Source organism: Podarcis raffonei, chromosome 5 (assembly GCF_027172205.1).
Source record: "Podarcis raffonei isolate rPodRaf1 chromosome 5, rPodRaf1.pri, whole genome shotgun sequence".
NCBI classification, from domain to species: Eukaryota; Metazoa; Chordata; class Lepidosauria; order Squamata; family Lacertidae; genus Podarcis; species Podarcis raffonei.
Genome location: NC_070606.1, coordinates 53,440,463 through 53,452,504, shown reverse-complemented (window position 1 = coordinate 53,452,504; position 12,042 = coordinate 53,440,463). Strand labels below are relative to the sequence as shown.

The following is a 12,042-nucleotide window of genomic DNA, read 5'->3' as shown; positions in this document are numbered from 1 at the left end:
CAGAATTTGACAGTTTTGATGAGAAACCAGTAATATCTAATAGTAAGTGGATGACAAATAGCAGCCAACATTTGACACCATCTGATAAATGAGTTGCAATATAATTTAGTGAATTTTGTACTAGTCATTCAAAGAAGTCAAAGCAGGTGATTTTTTTTAACTTTGTTGTCAAATTGGGATTCCCCAAGGCTGAATTTCTCCACCAAATTACAAGCTGAAATTTAAGCATTCACTGACTTTTACATTTTGTGAAATTTAATTTCTGCCCCAGTTCTGAATAGGCTGCTCTGTTCTTGGATAAACTTTAAAATGGATCACACCTGAAGAAATGCTACTCTTTTTAAATAATAATAATAATAATAATAATAATAATAATTTTTATTAATTTTTCATTAATAACAATCCAATGGAGGCCACATTAATACAATGCCAAATCATGCGAAATCACAATAAAATCAAAAGAGCCAATTAAACAGTTCCGAATGAAACATATTTGGATGACTTTCCGTGTTCCGGCTATCAGGAGTTGATATTCCTTGATCCTGTGCCAATTCTCTTAATTAGTCCAAGTTCCACAATTCCTATCTTAATCCTTTGTTCTAGCAGCCACTGATGTGATGACTTTTGATTGTGTTTAATAAATCCAAATCCATTAACTTGCAGAGGGAAATTATATCCTGTAGCTGTGTGAAATATTTGTTTACCTTCTTCATTTCCTTCACGTTATAATCAGTCAATTTTCTTCAACATTGCCCCTCCTTCAAAAGCTCATTTCTAGGTGCGTCACAGCTCAATTTTGCCTCTCTGAAACCGAAAGCAGAAACAAGTCCATCCGCGTCACACCAAAACCATCATAAATCAGAACTAGAGCTCTCTTTAGTTGGAAATGTTACAAGTCATCACAGTATTTCACACAGTCTATCCTTTCAAGCACCCCGTAAAGAAAATTATAAGTTCTTGTTGAATCCCTCTTGCATTCCATATATAGTTGTAATCCATTAGTAATTTCCTTCCATTAATATTTGATTCTTTTTCAGTGAAGGCTTTCCAATTCATAGCACAGCAAAAATAATGCATAAAGGCTCCCTTCACTTACATAGCATTCCAATTACAATGACAAGAGTCCTTTCCAGATCAAAACCTTAGCACTCAGTGGCTGATTCATTTCGCAGGTTATCTTTCTTCTTCTTCCAAAACACGTCTGTTTCTTTAGTCCAAATTCAGACACATCTTAAAAGAAACAGAGATACCTTCGCTCATGGCAACCGCATTGGGGAGTTTCCAATACGGGCAGTACTATGCCCTCTGCATCCCTGACTCCGCATTGCATCGGAACCAGAAGCAGTTATCGGACGATCCATGAGAGAAAGCTCCCCCCCACCAACCCTGGGGATAATACTCCCAAATTATCCTTAATTAACTGCACGGCTGGCATCCGCTATCATGGTATCAGCAGTTTGCCATGGCAGCTGCACCAGAAGTCAAGAAATGCACTGGGAATGCACTGCTTACCTGCCTTCCCTCTGGCTGAGTTGCTTCTGCAAACCAGGTTAAAGGACAACAGAGCAGTGAGGTGGGTGTGGTGCAAACATGCTGGCAGAGGTAATCTGGCATTCCTACTGACATTTGCACCATGTCAACCTTGCCACCACCATGCCCCTTCCCCTCTCCATCCCAGAATGGAGCAGCGACTCAATGAGAGGGAGGTCATGTGAGTGGTGCTGCTCCGCTACATAATTAGCTACATTATGCTGCCATTCTTTCTGTTTACACCCCTCAAACATTGGACATCATTATGACTTCTCTTTTTAAGTCATTAGCATCTGCTAATAATTGTTCTTTTCCAGACTGGAACTTTGAAAGCCCAGGCCAATTGTTTGTAATTCAGTATAAATTCTCTCTTGATACATTATGAATCTCTTAGTGCCACTGAGGGGGGCTCAATTAGCATAGACTGCTGAGAAGCACTTGGAATACTTAATCTTTTAAGAACTACAAACTTTAATATTAATCACTTAAGTTTTAATAAGAAGGCATAAATTGTAGCCTTGATTCCAAAGCACATTTGGAAACAAAATTTCCATTTTATTTTGTTACATTTCTTAATGTGGAGGGGAAAGCAAGGATGAAAGCTTCTTAATGAAGTGAAGGGATGGAAACCTCAAAAGATTGCTCTTTAAAGTGGAGGGGCATTAAAAATCATCCACAACAGTGGCATTTGTGATTCTTATAATCTTATCTCAAGGGCATTTGAGTAAATTTAAACATGTGCAGGAGCTTTTAAAAAGTTACTTTTGCTATATGGAACTGCAAATCCACTTTGCAAACATGATATACCCTGACAGTTGTTGAACCAGCACTGTTTTCTTGGGGTGGAGGCCTCCATATAGCCCTTTGACATGGTCCTAATTCATCCTACATAAGGCTTCTTTACAGTTCATCACAAGAGAGCAGCACTGAGGCTGACATCACCTCAGCTTTACCTAGGCTAAAATGCCCATCCTGATAGTAAAATGGAGACCTCCTCCCCCCAGAGGTGCTGCTTCACTGGCTGGGTTGATTGGCAGCATGTAAACAGAATACATTGCCAATGTCTTGCCCAAACGAGTGCTTCTTTTACAGTATAGCAGGATGACTTCCCACAGTGGAAAGCCACTGGAACCATGTTATATGTCTGGGGTCTATATCTGGGGATATGATGGGGACAGAGCACAAAAGTGAAGCTGTAATCTTAACCATGTCTACCTAGAAGCAAGTCCCTCTGAATTCAAAAGGGCTTACTACAAGATAAGTGGGGTTAGAACTGCAGCCTCAGACAAAAGACCAGTAGTAATTTTATCCTTTAAGGAAAGCAGGAGAAGGAGATGGGCTGGAGTATCCTAACTTGAACACTGGGAAGTACCTTCAAGGAATACTTTGTCGCTGCGTAGTTGCACCCGTCATTGTTTGCCAGGAGATGAAAGCTTAACTAACCAACCTGAAGAACAGAATATAGTCAAATCCTTAGATGTTGCCCACTTCAGGTTACTTATATGGAAAGCACCTTTTCACTTAATCAGGAATTAATTTATCCTTTGCATTTGTGAGACTGTTCTCTTACACTAAACCTTTGCAGTAGCTACCAACGCCATTTTTTTCTGAAATGCTTTCCTTTATTTACACTTCAATCTTCAGTGTATCCTGTACTATAGTACAAATCGGGGTGGGGGGTGAGTTTATGGGATAAAAAAACACATTAAAACATTACCCTACCCACCTTCCTAAGCGATAGCATTGTGGCATATGTAGTAATGCCATAAACCATAGAATGTGTGGGGAAATTGAACAATTTAATATAGCACTATAAATTGCTTGTTCCTCCAATATGGCTAGAAAACCAATTTTCACAGTAGCAGGCCACGAGAGGTAAACACATCCCCAATGGAAGAACTCTTTCAGATTGAAATTGCAGCAAATGAGACATACTTATTCATGACCATGGGAATGTTGATGGGTGGGGGTGGGGAGAATAATAATTTCAAAACTTTTCCTTCTCCTTCTTCTCCCCCACCCCCCTTTTTTTTGCTTCTAAATAAATTACCAATAGGCACTGCTAGCCTAACTGAAGAGCTTGTATAACTTCAGACAGGTAATTTACATGCAGTGATTGGATGTAGAATTGATGCATCAAAGGGACCATGGCGCTTCAGTGTTCTCATTGCGCCCTTTATACCCTTTTAGCTGCATCCATTTTCTGTAACTAAATAGCTGGAAAAAATTCTACATAATCCATTCCTCCACAGGCATAATATCATATGAGGGGTGGTGTTGGTTTTTTATTGTACCATAACTGAAGATGGAACAAATGTGCCTCCCCAGGCAAGTTCTTGGTCGCATGTAATGTTTGTACACATGAAGTCAGTAGACTGAACATCTCCAAAAATGAACATCTAAAAAGCACCAGTATGTTATTACAATCTGGATCTAGTGTGTTGTTGGGGGCAAAAGTGGGCAAGGACCCCCACCCCTTGAGCTCCAACTGGACCATGCTGGGGAGAAAGATGGCTGCATTTTGAAAGCTGCCAGGAGACACACAACTGACTATAATAATCATTCATATCTATTTATGTACCTACCAGGGCCGTCTTAAGCATATCCGGTGCCGTGGTGCAAAGCTCCCTCCGCCCCCCTCCCATTTCCCAGAATTGCCACCCTTTTTTAGGGAGGAGACCGCTGCTTCGGCACGGCATGGCGGAGGCAGGCGAGGGCGGCAAGCTGGTTCTGGGAGGGAGGCGCCACGTCCAGCCTCCGCCTCTTCCCTGGTGCCCTCCAGAACTTGGCACCCTGGCACCCCGTGCCACTAGCCTCTATGGGTAAGATGCCCCTGGCACCTACATGCTTTTCAAGTGCTCAGATAATTTCATATACATTAGCTCAGTGATGCTTACAACACCTTACTGGGAATTGCAGGTGGGGAGAGCGATCTAGTGCTTGGATACTGCTTACGGGTTTCCCATTGGGGCATCTGGTTGGCCCCTGGGAGAACATAATGCTGAACCAGATATGTCTTTCGTCTGATCTAGCAGGGCTCTCCTTATGTTCTTATACTGAAGGGTGGTTTTGATTTTTTTAAAAAATCAATGAAATCCTTAAATCCTGTAATTTTGTTCCAGCATTATTCCTAGCAGAAGTGTCCTTCATATGGGCTGTTGGAGCAAGGTCACTTGAAAAAAAGCTTCCTGCCAGATGTGCTTTCCTGTACAGTGAGGATAACTTTGAGCTCCTGACCCATATGACCGGTGGCACCTGCATACCCTCCAACATTTCCCTGATGAAAATAAGGATGTCCCATTCCATAATGATAATTTTACTATTTATTTTACTATTTAGTATTTACATCCTACACATCTTACTGGGTCACCCCAGCTACTCTGGGAAGCTTCTAACATATATAAAAGCATAATAAAACAGTAAACATTTAAAAAAAAAACTTCCCTATACAAGATTGCCTTCAGACAGCTCGGGGGTCAGATAACTCCATACCTTCCAACATTTCTCCAATGAAAATAGGGACATCCTAAGGAAAAGTGGGACATTCTAGGATTAAATCAGAAACCAGGAAGGCTTCCCTAAATCAGGGACTTCCCTGGAAAATAGGGACATTTGGAGGGTCCGCACCTGTAAATGTTGTGCTGCAAAGGAGGGGATGCACAGGAGTTCATATCAGTGGAAGTAGTAAGTGCAGATTCGATGTGAGAGATGATATAATCCTCCATCCCTGGATGCTGTGGCTTCCACTGATGGGCCTCTCAAAGGGAATGCCATGCCAGCCACATCAGGCCTCTTCTCCTGCAATTGTGTCCTGGGTGCAACCATTCCATCAGGCTGCCTCAGTGGCAGAGATGGGAAGCAGAAGGTTCATTAGGTAAAGGTAAAGGGACCCCTGACCATTAGGTCCAGTTATGGACGACTCTGGGGTTGCGGCGCTCATCTCACCTTATTGGCCGAGGGAGCTGGAGTACAGCTTCCGGGTTATGTGGCCAACATGACTATGCCACTTCTGGCGAACCAGAGCAGCACACAAAAATGCTGTTTACCTTCCCGCTGGAGCGGTACCTATTTATCTACTTGCACTTTGTTCTTTTGAACTGCTAGGTTGGCAGGAGCAGGGACCAAGCAACAGGAGCTCACCCCATCGCAGGGATTCAAACCGCCAACCTTCTGATCGGAAAGCCCTAGGCTCTGTGGTTTAACCCACAGCGCCACCCGCACCCCTAGAAGCTTCATTAGCTCTGCCAAAAGCCCAGCTCCATCAGGCTCCTTCCTACCCCTGAAATGTCCCAGCTGGTCATTATAACAGGGATCAGCAAACTAAGGTCCGTGGGCCAAATCAGGCCCTATTGCCTTCAGGATCCAGCTGTCATTACATCAGAGTGGGGATTCTGTTCCTTCGGGCTGAACCATTTCCCCCCTGCGCCATTCCATTCCCCCCCCTTCCCTCACACACACAGCGGTGGTGCCTCCTCCCTCCCTCCTCCTGGCTTCTCCCTGTGCTGCCTAGAGGAGGAAGGGGACTGGGTTGAGCTTGCTGAGTGCCATTTTAAGCAGCTCCTCTCCGCAGCCAGCCCTTTCATGCTGCTCATCTTCCCTCCGCCGCTGCCCTGGTGCTCCTTTGGGCCAGAGAGCAGAGCAGACAAGCTTGCTCTGCTTACCCATGAGAAGCAGCAGCAGTGGTGGTGGCAGCAGCCCCAGGGAAGGTAAGCACAGCGGCTGGGGCTGGGGGGGTGAGGAGGAGGACTACTTGCCCCCCTCGCCTCTTCTTCCAGCTCCTGCCCCCCGGTGCCACTTCTCCGGCCTGCCACAAGGTCTGAGGGACAGTGGACTGGCCCACAGCTAAAATTTTTTGTTGACCCCTGCATTATAAGAACAATTGTTTAAGAACAGGTGCCTCGGTTTGATTTCCTTTTCCCTCTTCCCTCCTTGTCCCATTAGTTCACACTGCACACAGAGGCCTATGGGATCAGTGCCAGTAGAAGCCATAGTTCCTGGTCTCAGGGATGGAGGACAGGTTGGGGACCTTCTTAGTGTATTCATGCCTACCCCCTGCCCAAGAGCAGTGCTTTACTTTCCCTCCATAGCAACTGCATTCATTTGTATGCAAGAGATAATAAATGGGTTTCATGCATATTTATGGCATCCAATCCCAGTTAGAAGGTAACTTATTTAATTGTGCATGTATTTCAATGCATGTGTACGTACTGTCCTTTAGGTCTTCTGTATTGGATTTCTTGGGTCCAGTGTTGCCAGAAATCCCCCTTTCACCCAATGCTCTCAGGAAAGGGATTGGCTCATACATATGAACCATCTGTTAAACTGTTTCTTTAATTATTGTAGAATCTGTGGAACATTCCACACTGGGATCCAGGATCTCAACTTTATTTTTGGCAGGTTTAAAATGCTCTTTAGTATTTTATGATAGGTAGAAAACACAATGTCGTAGTGTTTTGCAGCATGGATTTGTGAAGAATGCAGTAAACTACTGGAAAAGAATAAACCTCTGCTTTTGCTTGAGTACCCAATAGAGTGCTTGTGCTAGGGTGAAATGACTGGATTAATATCCAAGACCGAGCCTGCCTATCTCTTTGTGTGACAATTCTGCTACTTCCTGAGTGGCTTTTAAATACTTCAGTGTTGTATTATGATGCCAATATACACCATGGATAATTCATTTTAAAGAGCTTATCTGAAAAACTTCTCTCTACCAGACTAATAAGAAAAAAATACATTTTAGCAGTACCTAGCTATTATAATCCAAATGAATAAAAACATCAATAAGCAAACAGCTTCCTAAATTGCTCTTTTAAATTTTAACTAAGACTGCAGCTCTAATTATATTTTACTTTGATGTAAATCCAACCAAAATTAAGAAGGCTTTCCTAGAATCCCACTTGGTTTTACCAGATGTCCTTGATGTCCTTCAGTCTGTAGGGATACCCAGATGTCCGCCATCTTGTTTAAGTTTTGAATCTTCAGAACCCTGCTAGTAGCACATTTTCAGGATCAAAGTTTTTTCCTCCCCAAAGGATAAATTTGCATTTGAGTAATGAAACTTGCATTCTCTTCTGTAGCTAAAATATCACATGCTCCTAGCAAAGCAGACTCTGCCAAGAGCGAACTTCGCTAGTCAACGCTCTTGAGAGAATGATACTTTTCATTACAAGGGGATGCAGTTTAATGAACTGGATGGATTCACTTGCCTCTAGTGCTCCTCTGGAGCTTGTGATGATCCCCAGATGATGAGTCACAATTTGCATTTAAAAAGAGGCTGACAATTCTATTGAAAAAGCATCAGGCTCAAGAGCCTAGAAGCAGTTTCCTTATTATTTAGTCTGACTGATATTGGCTATTATTGCAGCCTTGATACTGTTCATTCAACAACACTGATAAACTATATGTGTATTATTATTATTTTTTAAAAAGTTGCAAAAGATCCATAGGATGCTTACATATCGCTAACCAGATGAACAGAAGGAAATATCTGAGGAATTGCAGACCATCCACCCCTTGTTTCAGAGGATTGGAAGCTCAAAATGCACAGCTTTGAAATCCCATTGAAATCCTCTGCTAGTCTTGTTTATTTTCTTACTTTTTATGTATGTATGTATGTATGTATGTATGTATTTTGAATATTTTCTCCATCTCCAACATTAAAACTATAATGCTGGTAAGCAACATAAAATCAACAATAAAATCACATCAATAAAAGAAATGGATCATAAATCAATAGATCTGATTAACATATCCCACATTTCTTCCATCATGGAATATGCACCCAGTTCCTTAAACTGTCATCTATTCATGCCCTGTCAAGATCCAAACTAGAACTGCCAATAATTTGGCTTGGGATTATTCTTACGCATTAAATGTTTCGTTGCTGTGGTTGGCATTTGTGTTATTCCTTTATGCTTTGTTTAGATTCAGTAAATCTGAATTTACTGTAATTTAACTGTTAAACTGTGATGTCAACCTGCAGAAGGGGCACCTTCAAAGCTTCAGTGTCCATAGACTCCCTAGTGTGTTGAGCCTTAGATCAGGATCTGACATGCCAAATGTAGCTACACAGGGTTTGCTGAAGTTTAGCATTAGGTACAGGATCAAGCTCCCAACTCCATAGGCCCGTCTCAGGCAGTACAAACATAACTTTTCAGCTGGTACATCCCAAGACCTCCTTATCCAAGGTTTGGGTGTTGGGAGAGTGAAAGGTCCAGGGGTTCTGCTGCTGGCCCCCTTAAGATATGGTCTGCTCCTCCCAAATCCTTGTCATATGGGGTTGGGGCCTTCTGTGTTCCATTGCAGGTGGAAGAAGGACCTGTAGCGGAGCCAAGAGACCCTCAGCTCAGCTTGGCTCCTTTTCCAGGAAACTACCAGTATTTCCCACCTCTCTGGCAATTGCTTCTTCTAGGCTATTTAAGCGCCTGAGCCTCAACAGCCCTTCCGGTAACAGGTGCTCCTATCCTGCCCTGCTTCCCCCTGTGCAGGCTGAGTAGCAGCAGTCTTGTCTCTTGGTGAGGTAGATTGGGGCCAACTTAAAGGGACAATCACAGCAAAAGCTATTGTACCTGAAGTGATCTCCAGCAGATCTTTTTTTCTGTTTGATGCCCATTTGCATTGCCTAGAGAAATTATTTTGTGAGGTGACTAAATAAATATTAAAATGTTTTTATATTGTGTTGTGCTACAGTGCTATACACACTTACTTGGGAGTATGGTCCATTAAACTCAAGAGATGTATAGGGCTGTGCTGGACATATCTCAAGAAATGTTATGAGCCTACTTTATAAAACAAAAGCACAAATGACTGCAGCAAAATCTTAATGTAGACCATCAGTAATTTGAGTGAAGCTCTGAAGACCAACATGGGAAATAGATCACAAAATTCTGTTTGATTAGGCACAATTCTTTGTGTGGGTTGTTGTTGCTTTTACCAAATAGTTATACCATTAAAACTTGCTCCTGAAAAACCAGAAACAATGAGAGAGAGTTCTGGGGCAGAGAGCCTAGTCCAGTACTGAAGGAAAAGGCTCGCCACAATTGAACATGTGCTTGCAGCAATAATCCATTACTCTTGTGCCCTGGTAAACTAATTTGATTAAATGATTTTATATTTGCAAAGGAAGCCAGGCATCAAACTGTTAATAAAGTTACTTATGCGCTACAGACACTAACTGACTCCAGCAATGTTTGCATGGGAAAGGGAGCAAAATCTATATTATTGATCTTTAAGGAAACACATACAGTTCTGTGCTATACTTTCAAGATGTTGAGGCGGGTTGGTTAAGAAAGCATGTGCCCTGATCGTTTAATACTGTCCCAGATACAGAGGCCTTGTTACTTAGTATATCACACATTTGCTGCGCCACTGATCAGAATTCTGACCTCTGTAAAACCTGGATGAGCATATCAAAAGAATGTTAAAGGAATGCAAGGATTTTCTAGAGGAGATGAGCAAATTCTTTGCTTCTCCAAGAAAGAGACAGACCACCAGATACTTGTGTCTCAGTCAAGGGACGGCACTTGGAAGATTAACTTCTTGGTTTTACCAATGAATACAATTTAAGCAGCCACTGGGTCCAGATGGATCTAAGAGCTGTTAAAGAATTAACCTGTGAAAGTGTGCAGTGTAATTATCTCTTAGTAAATGATGTAAGATGACCAGGTTGGGTGCTCTGCAATTTGTTGAATTGCCCTTTCAAAGCCCGGTTGCAAATTGTGAGGATCCAGGATGTGCCATGCAAGGTACTGTTGTAAGACAGAGCCTCACTTTATTTTTGCTGGATTTTAGGTTTATTTTTCTGGCCCTTTGTAGGAGACAAATGAGATTGCAGTATTAGCAGGCTACTCTTTTCTCTATCATGTCTCTATAGCCATACATTACAATTTCAGCTCTTTTGACACTGATTTGCTTTAAAAGACACATTCCATTGGTGGTACTGATATTTCTCTGTCTGCCGCTAGTTTTATTTCGATAGGATCCGTTGCTATCAGTAATGGCCTTTTGAAGTCTCAATTGTAGCAAGATAGTGGCATTATTCATCTAACGAGACTTGCCGGTATCCATATTTTTCATCCCGCACAGGCATTGCAAGATCAGGTAAGATTTCTTATGTGGCAAGCATTTGATAATAATACCTTGTTTAAATTGCTAGAACTATATATTTTTTCCTAGGATTTTTATTCTGTAAGATCTGTCAACCTGGCAATGATATCATTTCCCATTTCATAATTTCCCTCTTTCTCTCCATTTGATTGTCCCATCTGCTTTGGAGCCTGCATAATATCCATGTCCTTTTAATACATTATTTCAGCTTTTGAGCAATTGTGCCTTTGATGTGCTACATACTACTCATCACTAAAAAAGTTTCTGTTGGCTTGCAAATTGACTAGAGGGATGTGTTCAGTGTTCAACATGCATGCAGTACCACTTGCTGATAGAAAGGGCTTCAGACTATAGTTTAAAGACTGACGTGGAAGCAACTGTCTTTTTTCCTTGTTGATTTGTCTCTAGTACCACTAAGAATCATTTTGCTTCTCTATTTTCTATAATGTTGAGAATGACCTTGTAACCATTACATTTGCAGATGTACCAATGTCTATTTTGCATTTAGATTCCCCCCCCCCTTAAGCTACAAATTATTTTATAATTGCACTTGTGTAATTCTGGTTTGTCTGTTTTTGTTACTGCACTTGATTATTTTAGTTCTGAGCTTAAAGCTCTTAGACAAGATATTTTGGCTCTAATTTGAAGGGGGAGGGTTGTGAGAGTTAGACAGAGTGGTGAACCTAGCCAGGAGATTTCATGGGAAGAAGCAGAAAGACAAGGTGGGGAAGAAACTCACAGTTGCTCCTCAAAACTTCTCCCAGGGGCTGATGGCCACCATTTCCATTTCCCAAAAGGTTCCCAGGAACAAAGTTGCATAATGATGGACGCCACTCTTACAGGGAATTCTGGGACAGGATGGCTCACACACCCTGAGAAATTGGCCAAAATGCAAATGGTGCTCAGCACTAAGCATGTTGTTCTTGTCCAAGACCTGGATGCTAGAAAGAAGGGTGTAAAGGGTGTTTTAAGGCTCTTGGGAACTAGGCCATCCTTAGCACTGCTCAGGAAATTCCTAACCCTTGGGAGCAAATATTTATTGCGCTGCACTTGCCTGGATAATGTCCTGACAACACTGAACTAAAACTTAAACCCTTTATGTGTTCTGTAAGCCTTCCTCTCACTAGTAACTGTCCCGCCTTAAGTTGATGCTAAGCCCTACCAACAATATCAAATGGGAGTTTGCAAAGAAAGAAAGATCAGTGATGGTAAGTGAAGGCAGATAAGTCGTTCTAGGCCTTCTGGCCTGTTTTTTGAGACAAGGAAGCTTGTATTTGTCATAGGAATGTTGTTACTAATGCATCTGCAATACATGTTATACTTCCCATGGCTGTCCAGGGTTTTGTTTATATATAAAGTTTCAAGAGAAACAATATTAATTGACAGGCTAAATTGATACATGGGCAG

The 12,042-nt window shown here is 42.0% G+C and overlaps 1 long non-coding RNA gene across 1 annotated transcript; it reads right to left on the bottom strand.

Moving 5' to 3' along the window:
- Nucleotides 1–360: 360 nt before the first annotated feature.
- LOC128413430 (uncharacterized) lies at nt 361–1,307 on the bottom strand. Its single transcript, XR_008330339.1, has 2 exons — nt 1,097–1,307; nt 361–804 (listed from the first exon to the last, which is right to left on the bottom strand). It is a non-coding gene; the product is annotated as an uncharacterized LOC128413430 (long non-coding RNA).
- Between the last annotated feature and the right edge of the window lie 10,735 nt (nt 1,308–12,042).